Source organism: Dendrobates tinctorius, unplaced genomic scaffold (genome assembly GCF_039654945.1).
Source record: "Dendrobates tinctorius isolate UK_male_01 unplaced genomic scaffold, ASM3965494v1 ptg000011l, whole genome shotgun sequence".
Classification (NCBI taxonomy): Eukaryota; Metazoa; Chordata; class Amphibia; order Anura; family Dendrobatidae; genus Dendrobates; species Dendrobates tinctorius.
This window is the reverse complement of record NW_027361679.1, coordinates 33,772,376-33,788,599: the sequence shown is the minus strand read 5'-3', so window position 1 is coordinate 33,788,599 and position 16,224 is coordinate 33,772,376.

The following is a 16,224-nucleotide window of genomic DNA, read 5'->3' as shown; positions in this document are numbered from 1 at the left end:
TCTACAGTTCAGATATACCAACATAAATATAGCATTCATGAAAGAGTCATCAGAAGAAAACCTCCTGTGTCCCCACCATAAAATTTAGCATCAGAAGTATGCTAAAAGAATATCTAAACAAGCCGGATTAATTTTGGAAACAAGTCCTGCTGACAAAGTTAAAATAGAACGTTTTGGTAATTTTAAAAAAAGGCACAAAATTTCAGGAAAAAAAACATCTCGCCAACTAAATGTCACTTGGAAAATTTCACTGGTAAAGGGAAGAATGGATTCAGTGACATTTCAATAAATTCTTGCTGCAAGTATAATATCTAAAAAAAAAAAAAGTTGAAGTTGAAAATCCACATTAGACTACCTCAAAAGGCAAAAGCTGAAGGTTTTACAATGGCCCTTTACATCATGGAAAATCTGTGGCTAGACCTCAAAATTGCTGTGCATGCAAGACGTCCCAGGAATTTCACAGAGCTGGAAACATTTTCCAAGGAGGAATGGATGAAAATTCTTGCAAATGAACCATAATTCTGAAGCTTTGACGTAAAACAGTCATCGACGCAGAAAATCCTAATACAGCTAACAAGATGCTAAAACAGACATAGTTGGCTAGCTACAAAAAGTGTTTACAAGCTGTGCTACTTTCAAAAGGGGATGCTACTAGGTACTTACCATGCAGGGTGGCCAAATTTTTGCATTAGCCCATTTTTCCTTTTTGTAATTTTTTTAAAATATAAAAGATGAATATATTTATAATTGTCTAAAATACAAAGGAAATGTCATCTTTAACTTTAGGCCCTTTAGAGATCATTTCATTTTCAACTTGCTTAACTCTCCACAATAACAGTAATTTTGCCTAGGTGTGCCCACATTTTTTCATGCCACTGTAATATATAATGTGTGTATGTGTGTGTGTGTATATATATATATATATATATACACACAACACACCTACTAGCTCTCTACCCTATCTGTGTTTACTATTTTTTGACCGTCTTAGGCTGTGTGCCCACGTTGCGTTTTTTGAAGCGTTTGTGCCGGATCAGACGCTTCAGAAACTCTTAAAAGAAGCATCCAATTCAGTTTAGTGCATTTGTGGCTTCTTGTGCCAATGCATGCGTTTCCGCTCAGAAAACGCTTAGCGGCTAAAACCGCAGCATGTTCATTTTCCGCATAGGTCCGCGTTTTTAGCTGTTTCCAATGTTCCCAGAAAATGTGTTAAAAAAAACGCATCAAAAAACGCGCGGTTTTTGTGCAAAAAATACGTGGAAATAAAACGCACGTTTCTGGGAAGGAGTCCGGTTTTCTGAGCATTTAAAACACTAACGTGGGCACATAGCCTTAGAAACAGGTGCCATGGTTGGGAAGAATCTATCTTTTTTTACTATATACACTTCACAAAGTTGGTAGCATTTTTTATGTTTGCTTCTACCCATATGACATATCTGTTATAGGGCAAAATGTTGCCTATTTTTAGCATTGTTACTCTCTAATGCGCAGATAACTTGGTCTGTGTTTTGCCTAGAGAGCTGACGCATACATATTCTGACAAATTTCATGTGTAGCACTGTTATCTTCACATTATTATGAGAGAATGCTGACATAAACATTTTTTTTTTTCTCCCCTATTAAGAAAATATGTGTATCATCCCCTTGTGTCATGATCCATGCTGGATCAGGATTGATATAAAGCACAACTAACCTTTTTTTTTTTTATTTCCTAAGCGCTGCTTAAGGTGTTTTTGCCCCCGGTGGCCATTAGGATTATTGCACTGTGTCGTTTGTTCTAAGTTTTCCCCCTGGTGGTGGTGAGCGTCATCGCACTCTAGTTTCTGTTGCTTACTGCACATGATTATAATGCAGGTGTGATTGCTGGCTCTGCTATAAAACAGTCACCGGTGTTGCAATCAGTGTTGGTGATAGTGTTCATTTCAGCCATCCTTGGTGGAGGAAGGAGCTGGAGAGCAGCTCTGACAGACCCTGGTGTGAAAGGAGTCATAGGGGATTTCTTTATCTCTGACAGAACTTGGTGGCAGCGATTCAGGAGGAGAGCTGCATGCTGGTAGTGGACTCTTGCCAGAAGCAAGTGCAACAGTAAAGCTAAGTTGTGTTTTCACCGTTTTGTGTTTTCTCCTTAGTGTGTATTAGTACAGTGGTGGGGCCCGTGCCTGCGCCACCCAGCTCCCTAGCAAGGGATAGGTGTAGGGTGTGCTAGGGCGACAGGTTCGTGATTGGCGCCCGGTGCGAAACCGGCATAGGGAACTATAGGAGCGGTAGGGACACTGACTAAGGGGAGTGCAGGAGGTCTCCACATCCCCTTTCCCTATCGCAGGGCCCACAGTTGTAACTTTTTCCCTACCCCTTGTCTTGTTTTAGTTACCGGCCTGCTGGTCGCGTCACACAGGACGGGCAAACGTGACACCTTGGCTGTGTTTGTCATGCAAGTCTATTGGAAGTTCCGACAGTGTCTGGAGGACGGCTTTACCTTGTGCAACCATCAAGTTGCTGGGAAGTAGCTCCTTGCTAGACCAGTGGAGAGATGTCCTCTTATGGCCTCATCTAGCATTCGCTTTAATGATGCCACTCGGGTGCATTAAAATAGGATGTACCGTAAAAAGCAAGCGTTATTAAAGCAAACCAGATAATATAAAGGCTACTGTTGAATGAGTTAAAAAAAAAATATATATTTTTTTAAAAGGTTTAAATTGTCAGGGTGATCCCCCAAAAGTCAATACAGATGTACTAAATCTGTTTAGACATAGCACTTGTCCAATAAAGATAATTCTAATATTTCCAGTTATATAGACATACAGATGCTACTTTTTGACTGCTAATTCCTCTTATACTAAGCCTATGAACCTCTGATCTTGGCTCCTCCAGAGTTTCCTATGCCCTCACCTCAGAGATGCATCACTACACCTGTAATACACAGAAGAATAAAGTCCCTACTACACTGCTCAAAAAATAAAGAGAACACTAAAATACCGCATCCTAGATATCTCAATGAAATATTCCGGTTGCAAATTTTTATTCATTGCATAGTGGAATGTGTTCAGAACAATAAAACATAACAATTATCAATGTAAATCAAAATGAATATCCAATGGAGCTCTGGATTTGAAATGATACTCAAAATCAAAGTGGAAAATCAAATTACAGGCTGATCCAACTTCAGTGGTAATGCCTCATGACAAGGAAAACATGCTCAGTATTGTGTGTGGCCTCCACGTGCCTGTATGACCTTCCTACTGTACAACACCTGGGCATGCTCCTGATGAGGTGGCGGATGGCCTCCTGAGGGATCTCCTCCCAGATCTGGACTAAAGCATCCACCAACTCCTGTACAGTCTGTGGTGCAATGTGACGTTGGTGGATGGAGGAAGACATGATGTCCCAGATGTGCTCAATTGGATTCAGGTCTGGGGAAAGGGCGGGCCAGTCCATAGCTTCAATGCCTTCATCTTGCAGTAACTGCTGACACATTCCAGCCACATGAGGTCTGGCATTGTCCTGCATTAGGAGGAACCCAGGGCCAACCGCACCAGCATATGGTCTCAAAAGGGGTCTGAGGATCTCATCTCGGTACCTAATGGCAGTCAGGCAGATCGCTTTCCACGGCGTTTCCAGACTCTCACTTGGGTTCACACTGAGCACGCTTTTATCTGTGAAGAGCACAAGGCGCCAGTGGCGAATTTGCCAATCCTGGTGTTCTGTGGCAAATGCCAAGCGTCCTGCACGGTGTTGGGCTGTGAGCACAACTCCCGTCTGTGAACTTCGGGCCCTCAGACCATACTAATGGAGTCGGTTTCTAACTGTGCAGACACATGCACTTTTGTTGCCTGCTGGAGGTCATTTTGCAGGGCTCTGGCAGTGCTCCTCTTGTTCCTCCTTGCACAAAGGCTGAGGTAGCGGTCCTGCTGCTGGGTTGTTTCCTTCCTACGGCCCCCTCCAAGTCTCCTGGTCTTTCTCCTGGTAGCGCCTCCAGCCTCTGGACACTATGCTGACAGACACAGCAAACCTTGCCACAGCTTGCATTGATGTGCCATCCTGGATGAGCTCACTACCTGAGCCACTTGTGTGGGTTGTAGAGTCCGTCTCATGCTACCACGAGTGTGAAAGCGCAACCAAAATTCAAAAGTGACCAAAACTTAAGCCAGAAAGCATTGGTACTGATATGTGGTCTGTGGTCACCACCTGCACAACCACTCCATTATTGAGGGTGTCTTGATAATTGCCAATAATTTCCATCTGTTGTCTATTCCATTGTCAATCAGTGTTGGTTCCTAGGTGGACAATTTGATTTCACAGAAGTTTGATTTACTTGGAGTTATATTCTGTTGTTTAAGTGTTCCCTTTATTTTTTTTAGCAGGAGCATGGAGGCGGTCAGTCTGTGGCACTGCTGAGGTGTTATGGAAGCTTTGATAGCAGCCTTCAGCTCATCTGCATTGTTGGGTCTGGTGTTTATTATCTTCCTCTTGACAATACCCCATAGATCCTCTATGGGGTTAAAGTCCGGCTAGTTTGCTGGCCAATCAAGCACAGTAATACAGCTATTTTTACACCAGATATTGGTACTTTTGGCAGTGTGGACAGGTGCCAATTCCTACTGGAGAATGAAATTTCATCTCCAAAAAGCTTGTCGACAGAGGGAAGCATGAAGTGCTCTAAAATTTCCTGTTAGACAGCTGCTCTGACTTTGGTCTTGATAAAACACAGTGGACCTACACCAGCAGATGACCTTGTGCACCTTTTTCTACCACACTTTTTCCTTCCACTCAACAAAACCAGGGGAAGAGTCTTGAGGAGATCATTTGCATATTCCCAGTGCCTTCTGGGATAAGTGAAGAGTCTCCGCGAGCTCAATGATCACTGGGTTTTGGCCATTGCAGCTGAAAAGAGGAAATCGTAAAACCAGGGGAAGAGTCTTGAGGAGATCATTTGCATATTCCCAGTGCCTTCTGGGATAAGTGAAGAGTCTCCGCGAGCTCAACGATCACTGGGTTTGGCCGTTGCAGCTGAAAAGAGGAAATCGGAAAACCAGGGGAAGAGTCTTCAGGAGATCATTTGCATATTCCCAGTGCCTTCTGGGATAAGTGAAGAGTCTCCGCGAGCTCAACGATCACTGGGTTTTGGCCGTTGCAGCTGAAAAGAGGAAATCGGAAAACCAGGGGATGAGTCGTGAGGAGATCATTCGCATATTCCCAGTGCCTTCTGGGATAAGTGAAGAGTCTCCGCGAGCTCAACGATCACTGGGTTTTGGCCGTTGCAGCTGAAAAGAGGAAATCAGAAATTGGCGCGCGAATTCTGGCTCATCTTTCATCGTTTTTAAGAAATCTCAATATGGAAGAGGCCAGGAGCCATTTGGTGAGCTGCATTTCTTGCTACATGTTCACAGACTTACCAGTGGAAAAGCCAAACTTCACATGCCACAAATGCAAGCTTGTGTCCCTGTTGGAGGAAAAGTTGCAAAATCTCGAAGAGAGGATAGCTACGTTGAAGATCATTAAGGAAGGTGAAGAGTTTTTAGACAGAGCAGAATTATCTCTTCATGTTACAGAAAGAGAAGAAATTCGACGTGCACCTGAAGAAACAGAGGAATGGAGACGTGACCCAGAGAAGCAGGAGGATCAGGAGGCAGTCAGCGCCCATACTTCTCAGGAACCAGTACCAGGCTCTCACGCAGGAAAACGAAGAAATACATCTGGATAAGACTTTGCCCTCAAACAGCAACCTTGTACGCCTTCAGAGTCCTCCTGGATGGAGAAAGAAAAATGTTGTGAAGAAGAAACGGAGAGTGGTGGTCATGGGGGATTCCCTGTTGAGAGGAACAGAGGCCGCTATCTGCAGACCAGATATAACTTCAAGAGAAATGTGCTGTCTTCCAGGTGCAAAAATTAAAGATGTGTCTGACAGGATATAAGGACTCTTCAGACCTACAGATGACTACCCATTCCTGCTACTACATGTGGGGACAAATGACACCGCAAGAAACGACCTGGAAACCATCTGCAGAGACTTTGAAGACTTAGGCAAGAAAGTGAAAGAACTGGGAGCGCAGGTGGTCTTCTCTTCCATCCTCCCAGTGGATGGTCATGGAACAAGGTGGAATAAGATTCTGCAGGTGAACAACTGGCTACGTCGATGGTGCCGTCAGCAACGATTTGGATTTATGGATCACGGAGAGAAGTACCTTTACGATGGACTACTTGCTAGAGATGGGGTACACCTTACGAAGACTGAAAAACATGTATTTGGAAGTCGCCTTGCTACACTTGTAAGGAGAGCTTTAAACTAGAACAAAGTGGGAAGGGAAGCAAAAAAACAGAAAAAGCCATACACCTGACAAATGCTATTGAGAACTCTATTAGAAGTGGAAAGGAAGAACAAAGACAAAAGAATCTAATTAATAAAAATATTGGAGAAAGAGAAACCAATCACAAACTAAAATGTTTCTATACTAATGCACAAAGCATGGGCAACAAACAAGGAGAATTGGAACTACTAACACAGGAAAAGAAATATGATGTCATTGGAATCACTGAAACTTGGTGGGACGATACACATGATTGGAATACAAGACTAGAAGGATACAACTTATTTGCAAGAAACAGACTTGATAAACAAGGAGGAGGTGTCTCATTGTATGTTAGAAACGCGTATATCTGCACAGAGATTGAAGCTTCAGAGACTGGGAGTTCTGTGGAAACTGTTTGGGTAAGAATACAAGGACAGAACAATGGAAAGGGCACCATTGTAGGCATTTTACTACAGGCCGCCTGTGCAAGCTGAAGATATGGATGAACTCTTTATGCATCAAATGGCCAAGTTCTCCAAAAAATATGACATAGTTGACATGGGAGATTTCAACTATCCAGACATGTGTTGGGAATCTCTCTCAGGCTAAACTAACAGGTCAAGGAAATTCTTATCCTCTCTTGCTGACAACTTTATCTTCCAAAAGGTAGGGGAGAAAACAAGGGGAACTGCTACCTTGGATCTAATCCTTATAAACAGGGAGGAAATGGTTGAGGAGGTAAAAGTAACATAGTAACATAGTTATTAAGGTTGAAGGGAGACTTTAAGTCCATCTAGTTCAACCCATATCCTATCTTGCCCTAACATGTTGATCCAGAGGATCAAGTGGCTGGGACCCTAGGAGGTAGCGACCATGCTATTTTAGAATTTTGGATAACTAGAGGAGGAAGACCTGTGAAGACTCAGACGTCAAGGTTAGATTTCAGAAAGGCAGATTTTAAGGGATTCAGAAAGAGAATTGGAGGGATCCAATGGCTGGATATCCTTAAAGACAAAAATGTCCAGGAAGGATGGGAAATCTTGAAAAATGAAATTCTCAAAGCACAATTGTTAACAATTCCAAAAAGAGGGAAGAATAGGAAGCATTTAAGGAAGCCTGGATGGATGAACACAGAACTTAAGCACATGCTAAAAAGGAAGAAAAAAATGTTTATAAGAGGGAGGCATATCTAAAGAAGAATATAATGCTGTCTGAAGAACCTGCAGGGCACAAATCAGATTAGCTAAAGCTGAAAATGAATTGAGGCTTGCAAGAGATGTCAAAAGCAATAATAAAGGATTTTGGGGATAAGTCAAAAGTAAAAGAAAAGTCAAAGATGCTATAGGATTTTTACAGGATGAAAATGATGAAATGGTAAGACAGGATGTTGAGAAGGCCGAACTTTTAAATTCCTATTTTGCATCTGTTTTCTCTCAGAAAGAAACTGTAACATCAACTGTTCTTCACTGTCCTATTAAGGGAATAGAAGAATCCAGGATATCTATAAACAGAAAGATAGTGAGGAAACACTTAGCTAACCTAAATGAATTCAAGTCTCCAGGTCCAGATGGATTACACCCCAGAGTACTGAAGGAGATAGCAGAAGAACTTTTTGAACCCCTCTCCATAATCTTTGAAAATTCTTGGAGAACAGGAGAAGTCCCAGAAGACTAGAGAAGAGCAAATGTTGTTCCTATCTTCAAAAAGGGGAAGAAGGTGGGCCCAGGCAACTATAGGCTGGTGAGTCTGACTTCTATACCAGGAAAGATCTTTGAACAAATTATTAAACAACATGTATGTCAGTACTTGGATAAGAATGAAGTGATTAAACAGAGTCAGCATGGGTTTGTAACTAATAAGTCATGTCAGACTAACTTAATTTCCTTGTATGATGGAATCACTGATTGGGTGGATCAAGGAAATGCTGTAGATATAGTATATCTTGACTTCAGCAAAGCATTTGACAAAGTATCTCATACAATCCTTATTGAAAAAATGACTAAGTATGGAATGGACAAGGCAACTGTTAGGTGGATTCATAACTGGCTTAGTGATCGGACCCAAAGAGTGGTCGTAAATGGCTGCACATTCAGTTGGAAGAATGTCTCAAGTGGGGTACCACAGGGCTCTGTCCTGGGCCCTGTATTGTTCAACATCTTTTTCAACGATTTAGATGAAGGATTTGAGGGTAAACTGATTAAATTTGCTGATGACACAAAGCTAGGAGGGATAGCTAATACTAGAGAAGAGAGAGAGAGAGGATTCAAAAAGATATAAATATACTGGAGAAGTGGGCAGCAAGTAACAGAATGGTTTTTAACAGGGAAAAATGCAAAGTACTACATCTGGGCAATAAAAATGAAAAAAGCATATACAGAATGGGAGGAATAGGGCTAAGCAACAGCACATGTGAAAAAGACTTGGGTATAATAATAGATCACAGACTGAATATGAGTCAACAGTGACGCAGCAGCAAAAAAGGCAAATGCAAATCTAGGATGTATTAACAGAAGCATACAGTCTAGATCACGTGAAGTCATTATTTCCCTCTACTCCTCTTTGGTCAGACCTCATCTGGAATATTGTGTCCAGTTTTGGGCACCACATTTTAAAAAAGACATCAACAAACTGGAGCAAGTTCAGAAAAGAGCAACCAGAATGGTGACCGGTCTGCAAACCCTGTCTTATGAGGAAAGGTTGCAGGATTTGGGATTGTTTAGTTTGCAAAAGAGAAGACTGAGAGGAGACTTAATAGCTGTCTACAAATATCTAAAGGGCTGTCACATTGTAGAAGGATCAACTTTATTCTCATTTGCACAAGGAAACTGAATGGGAGGAGACACAGATTAGATATTAGAAAAAACTTTTTGACAGAGTGATCAATGAGTGGAACAAGCTGCCACGAGAAGTGGTGAGTTCTCCTTCAATGGAAGTCTTCAAACAGTGGCTGGACAGACATCTGACTGGGATGATTTAGCGAATCCTGCTTTGAGCAGGGGGTTGGACCAGATGGCCCAGGAGGTTCCTTCCAACTCTACGATTCTATGATTCAACTTTCCATTAATATGCTTTGCTACATCACTCAGTGAACAGCCAGCTTCTTTAGCAATGACCTTTTGTGGCTTACCCTCCTTGTGGAGTGTGTCAATAACTGCCTTCTGGACATCTGTCAAGTCAGCAGTCTTCCCCATGATTGTGCAGCCTACTGAAGCTCTTAGGAAGCCTTTGCAGGTGTTTTTTTGTTAATTATTCTAATTTACTGAGATAATGACTTTTGGGTTTTCATTGGCTGTAAGCCATAATCATCAACATAAACAGAAATAACTTGAAGAAAACTTGAAATAGATCATTCTGTTTGTAATAACTATGTAATATATGAGTTTTAACTTTTTGTATTGAACTGAAATAGATTAACTTTTTGATGATATTCTAATTTTGTGAAAAGCGCCTGTACATAGTCTCATCCACTCAAGTCATCGAATATTTCTTCATATAGCTGGGTATTCAAATTAATCTACAATTCACCTCACTTCTTTTTGAACTTCCTCAGCTCTTCCAGTCTTGTCCCATTGGTGCTTCTGTACAAGGTTGACTTTTCAGAGAAACGAGAGCCTCCCTGACATGATTGTTTCACTTCAAGAATGGTATATCCTTTACTCCCCTTTATGGACAAAGATAGCAAAGGATGTATCCCTACCGGGATGGAGTTCCTACATGAGGGGCAAGAAAGTAAAGTGGACGTGGTCTCTGAGAGAGACACTCCTGTTATCCAACCTCGGAGAGATGAGAGCGGTTCAGAGAGCTAGCTTGCCAGAAAACTATGTATTACTTAGAATAAAATATAACCTTTATTATTTCTTCAATAAAATGTCAAAAATGCATAAAATGTGAAAGTGCACACTTAGCACCAGAAAATAAAAAATAGAAATACCACAGGGAGATACCTATCCCTGTACTTATCTGAGCCACCCTACCTACCAGCGTGGTTTGGCACCCTATAAACCTGCGCAATGGTGCCCCCACTCATTGACGGCTTGCCCTGCTTCCCTATTAGGCCAAAAATTGTGGCAGGCGAGAAGAAAAAGTAGGTAGGTTTAGGGATGTCTGCCTGATGTATTCAAAAAATCAATTGGTGTGATCTAGAAATACTCTCCAACATGAAATATTATGGCTGCTAGGGTATAATGCAAAGTTAATACTCAAATTAATCTGTCCCTATGTAACTGTCTACCTGGCTGTGGAGGTTGGCACCCTATAAAGATGAGATTGGCGCCCCTGCTCGTTGGCGACTATCCCTACTATCCTTCCCTAATATGTTGAAAAATAAGGGAAGGCTCATGTTCTGAAAGGGTTCAATGGCCAGATAGCGCAGGAAGCATGGAGTTAGTTCCCTCTGATGCTGTGCTCAAGTCTAATATTGTACCAGTATGGATATCTGCCCTGTCTGCAATACTGGAGAAAAAGTTGTCCAATGAATCACTTACACAGAGGTTTATGAAAGCGGTCGAAAGAACTCGTCTCACTATCACAGACCCTGTTCCCAGATGGGATCTGGGTCTTGCCTTGGAGCAACTTTGTAAGGCTCCTTTAGAACCCCTGGAGTCAGCAGATATAAAGTATTTATCCCTCAAGACCTGTTTCCTTGTGGCAGAGAGACATAACTTGTGTTTCTATAGAATTGAGTCCTGTTAAGAACACTACGTTCCTTTACTCCTAAAGTGCCTTTCTTCTCTAATATAAACCAACAATGAGAACTTCCAGTTATTTTACCGGATCCCTCTTCTGAGGAAAAGAGAATCCTGTATTCCCTGGATGTTGGCAGGGCCCTAAAGGCATACATAGGTTGCACAGAACAGTATAGGAAGTCAGAACATCTCTTTTTTCTTTTCAGAAAAGAACAGAGGTCAGAAGGTATCAAAGGTGTCCTTAGTTTCACATTTGCGGACGGAGGGCTGCGGACTTCCTCCGTGAAGCCCCGCCCCCGCCACGCCTCCTCCAGTTAGCTCTGCCCATTTCTGCATACGGCTTCGTGCGGCCTGCATACCCTATCTTTACCATTGGGTGCGCAGACCATGCCGCAGTATGCGGATGCCGCCGCATGCGTCGTTCGCATAAAATTCCAACACAATGCGTTCTACGTGGGTAGCATCCGCATACTGTGGCACGGCCTGCGCACCCAATGGGCAGAGCTAACTGGAGGAGGCGTGGCGGGGGCGGGGCTTCACGGAGGAAGTCCGCAGCCCTCCGTCCGCAAGCAGAAATGGGTGGAGCTACCAGCTGGACCCGAAGGGCAGACTGGATGGAGCAGCAAGCAGAGCTTGTATCAGAGGGCAGCTGACCAAGTTCATATCAGAGTGCAACAGATAGAGTTTGTGTCAGAGTGCAGAAAGGAAGTTTTGCTCCAGAGTGCAGCAGGAAGGGATTTGCTTCAAAGTGCAGCAAGTGGGATTTGTTTCAGAGTGCAACAGGCAGGATTTGCTTCAGAGTGCAGCAAGTGGGATTTGCTTCAGAGTGCAGCAAGCAGGATTTGCACTTAGAATACAGCAGGCAGGATTGGTACTTGGAGTATAACAGGTAGGATTTATACTTAGTGTACAACAGGCAGGATTAGCACTGGTATGAGACCTTACACAACATAGACTGAACCAGGAAGATTGCTCAGGCACCTCCCCAGTGGAGAGAAAGCAATATTATACATAATGCCTATAAACCATTGGCTGGGGAGGAAATAGCAAGTGCACGTGCTGGCCCTTTAAGACGGCGGGAGCGTGCGTGCCCTTAGAACATGGCTAGAGGCCCGGCTGGAAGTGCTGCTGGGAGCATGAAGTAGAGAGGAACCAACTGCAGCGCGGCTGAGTGAACGGACACGTGGTGCTAACAGGCTAGACATTCGAAAGTCTGGAGAGTCAGCCTTTGGCATAGTGGTCCTTCTGTCCACTGCTCAAAGTACCCACCTAAATGAGGGTTGACTGCTATATATCCATTGGTGCTGCTACGGTAGGGCTACAAGGAAAGCATAGTTTCTTACCAAAAATTTTCTTTCCATTAGTGCTAAGCATCAGCATACATTTTTCCTCTGAATAAAAATTGTGCTTTTTTTTCTACAGTGTTTGGTGTAGGGTCTCATGAATATATGTGATAACTACACAGGGAGGGAAGGTAGCTAGTTGGTGTATATATAGACAAAAGATAATTAACTTAGTCTAATTATTATCACCTGCCCTTTGTTCCAGGTGGATGCAATCCCATTGGTGTTTCTGCTTCAGACTAAAGGAAAGAGAAATTACGCTTTTTACCACATAGTTTTCTGGAAAACAGGAAAATAATTCCAAGTGCACCCCCATGCTGACACGCTTTTAATGCCTGTGTCAGAGTTTGACAGCAGCCTTTAACAGGTTAACAGTCATAGGCTGTTGGAGGCAGGTCCTATGTGTCACAGCATTATTTGCTGAGTATGGGTCGGGCTTACCATGCTCTCCATACTCCCACTACCACCTTGCACCTTGCATGTACAGCAGCATGTACCTCCAGCAGAGAGTAGTGCCCATTAGATTTAGCGGTTAGTAGATTGTTAGAGACTTTAGTAAGGGCAGTTTCAGTAGTGTGTAAGGAATGGAAACCAGATGGAAAGGGTCAAGAAGAAAGTTATCTGAGAGCTAGTGGATTAGATGGCAGTGGATCAGTTTGGAGATGAAGGAAAGATTTGAGCCAGATCTGTAATTTTCAGCGCAGTTCTGGGAGCGGGTAGATTTTCTAAATAATGCTTGCATGTTGGCGTGTTTAAAAGAGGAAGGAAAAATGCCAGATGAGAGAGATTAAATATTGTAACTACGTGAGTGGCGACTGCCGGGGAAAGGGACTGAAGAAGATGTGAGGAAATAGGGTCACTGGTTTAGGTATTAGAGCAAGAAGATGGGAGGAGCCTGGTAACTTCTTCTGTGACCACTTCAAAGACAGAAAGTGAGCTAGATGAAGTGAAGGAGGTAAGAAAATGCATGATGTTAGTTTATTGAGAGAAAGTTTTTTTCTTTGAAATAATTGGTAGATCATGAACTCTGACGTTGGTGGTAGGGGTCTGCATTCTTGGACTGAGGAGGGAATGAAAAGTGTCAAAGAGTCATTTAGGATTGCTGGTTAGGGAGATGAGCGCTGTAAGGTAGATGTTACGGTGTAGAAAGCTAGGGGGAACCCGGAAGTGGACCCTCTGGGTCACGGCTCCAGAGCCCCCGAGAGCGAGCGGACCGGGTGGAACCACCCCCTATACAGGAGTTAGGGGCAGGCCCAAGGGGGATGGAACCGCAACAGCCGGAGCCAAAGGGGTGACTAGGGCTAAGCACAGGGGAGACAGCGGAGAGGAATCCATGCTGCTAAAGAACAGAGGACTTCAGGGATCACGGAGCAAGGGAGGCAAACAGAACCGGGAGCACCTGGGACTTGCGGAGGCTGCGAGAGACACAGAAAGTAACAACAATACAGCGGACAAAGAGGACTTAGGATGGAAGGGCAGGTGCAAATGCAGGCACAAAGGCCACCTGTCTGACAGCCAGAGGTGACAGGAAAGGAGGATGAGACGCAGGGGGAATGGAAGAGACACAGAGCAAGGCAGGAGGGACAAGAACACGAGAGCTACACAGAGGTAGTGCAGGCAGAGACCAAAGGGTATAAGCACAGGGGCCTGAGGACAGGGCGAGCACTAGCCAGGACGTCAGTATCACCACGAGTGAAAATCAGGCGTCTTACCAGACCCGACGCCGCGCAGAAGTACTCGGTGGGCGCAGCCATGTTGGGGCGGGGCCACGAGGTCACAGCTCCCAGAAGTCCGTGCGCCGGGGGAGATGCCAGGGTGCATGCGCGCAGGACTGAGGACTGAGTCGTGGCGCGCTCAGGCACGGGAAAGGAGAGGTGAAGGGCAGAGTTGTATGTTTTAAGTATAAACTTATAATAGGTGAAATCTTTGGCCAGACGACCTTCACAGACATTCGGTGCACCTGGAGCAGCACTGTAAAAGACGTGACTGCAACGTGTGCCAGGGTTGCCGCTGTCTATGCCCAGTGTATTCTATGTGTAGGAGGTGCAGCTTCATCCAGGGCACATAACAGTGTTTCATTATAATGTTTCAGAGGGCATGCAAAGAATATTATTGAGATTTGCAGGGTTTCTGAGTGTAGCAAGGAAGGAGTTAAATTTACTAATACAAGAAGGGTTAGGATTAGAAGAGATGTCTCCTGTGACTAGTAGAAGGAGAATAGAGAAAGTGAGTGTCACGATCCATTTCTGGATTTGTGGCAGCTCTGGTTCCACTTTGTTTAAATGTAGCTTTTTCCTTTCAGTCCATCCGGGGGTTAATGTCAGTTTTTCCCCCGCTGACAATCTGGTGTAACTGCAGTGCTGCTGGGTCGGTAATTGTCGGTGATAGAGCAATCTACAGTGACCAAGCCTGAGTGAGGAGCTCTCTGGGTGCAGTGGTGCTTCTGCTGGGTTCATTATCCTGGTGCCTTTATTTTGCTGTGCAGTGCCTTGCAGCAGAGGAAGCTAAAAGAAAAGTTGATATTTCCCTGTCCCTTTTGCATTTGTCACTGTCCCTGTGTGGTAATGTCTGCAGTGGTGAGGCTAGCGCCCCTTGTTGGCCTGTGCACTAGCCAGGGCTGTGCTAGGTGATAGCGAGGGACGAGGTATCCTGATGGCGGTGGGGGAAGGACTCAGCGTTAGGGGAGTGCAGGGACAGGCTCAGGTTTGAGCTCAGGTGGTGACCATCTCCCATTTCCCTATCAATAGCGTCTTCCTCTCTCCAATACCATCGCATTGTGTGAGTGTTGCGCTGTCTGCTGACCGACCACCCGTTGAGTCATGTCACATCGTGATATTATCACCGACCCATAATTTCTTTTTGGGTGAACTCATGGCTCAAATGCAGGCTTTTGCCCAGCTGATCAAGATGCTCTCTGATGAGGCTAAATAGCTGTGGAGTCAGGTGGTGCGGTAGCTTCAGCAGTTGTCAGGGTTCTGGGCCTCGGCTCAATTGCAGGATCAACCGGGACCTAAGATATCTCTCCCTGACAGGTTATCTGGTGGGAGAGATACATTTTTGATTTTTCAGGAGGCCTGTAAATTATATTTCAGGCTCTGCCCTTGTTCATCAGGGAGTGAGGAACAACGTATGGGGATTATAGTCTCCCTTCTCAAGGATGATCCCCAATCCTGGGCCTTCTCCCTGCCGACCGATTCACCATCTTTGAGGTCCTGATGGCATCTCCCTGGCTGAGTCTAAATTTCGTAAAATCAAGCAGGGGGGCCGGCTGAGGAGTACTGCTCAGAGTTTAGGATGTGGGCCACTGACATGCAGTGGAACGACCCTGCTCTTAGGAGTCATTTTTGTCAGGGTCTGTCACTTAGCCTGCAGGATACTCTGGTGCAATACACTACTCCCGGGTCATTGGAAGCCGTCATGGCCCTTGCTATCCGGTTGGATAGACGCCTCAGGAAGAGACCAACACCAAATCTGCCCCCTGTTGTCCATTCTAGGGAGGAGGACACATTGGTGCAGACGGTCGACCCCATGCAGGTGGGAGGAGTCTCATCTCAAACAGGGTTGCCTGGGGTTCGTCATGGTATGGGGGAATATTTTTACTGTGGTCAGACTGGTCATTTCATCAATGTCTGCCCAGTTCGCGCCAAAGTATATTCACCATCTCAAAAGCCGCTTCCCCCTGGTCATGTGGAGGGAGGCAACCAGGGTGTGTAAATTTCCTCCCTCTTTTCACCTCAGTGTACCATACTTGCAGAAGTGGTGTTTGGTGGGGTTACTGAGACTGTACCAGTGCTTGTGGCCAATGGAGTGGGAGTGGAGTTAATTTGGTGGATGCTCGCTTTGTTCAGACCCATGGCCTGGTGGGTAGGACGCTGGCGAGACCCATTAGGGTTCAGGTAATTGACACTG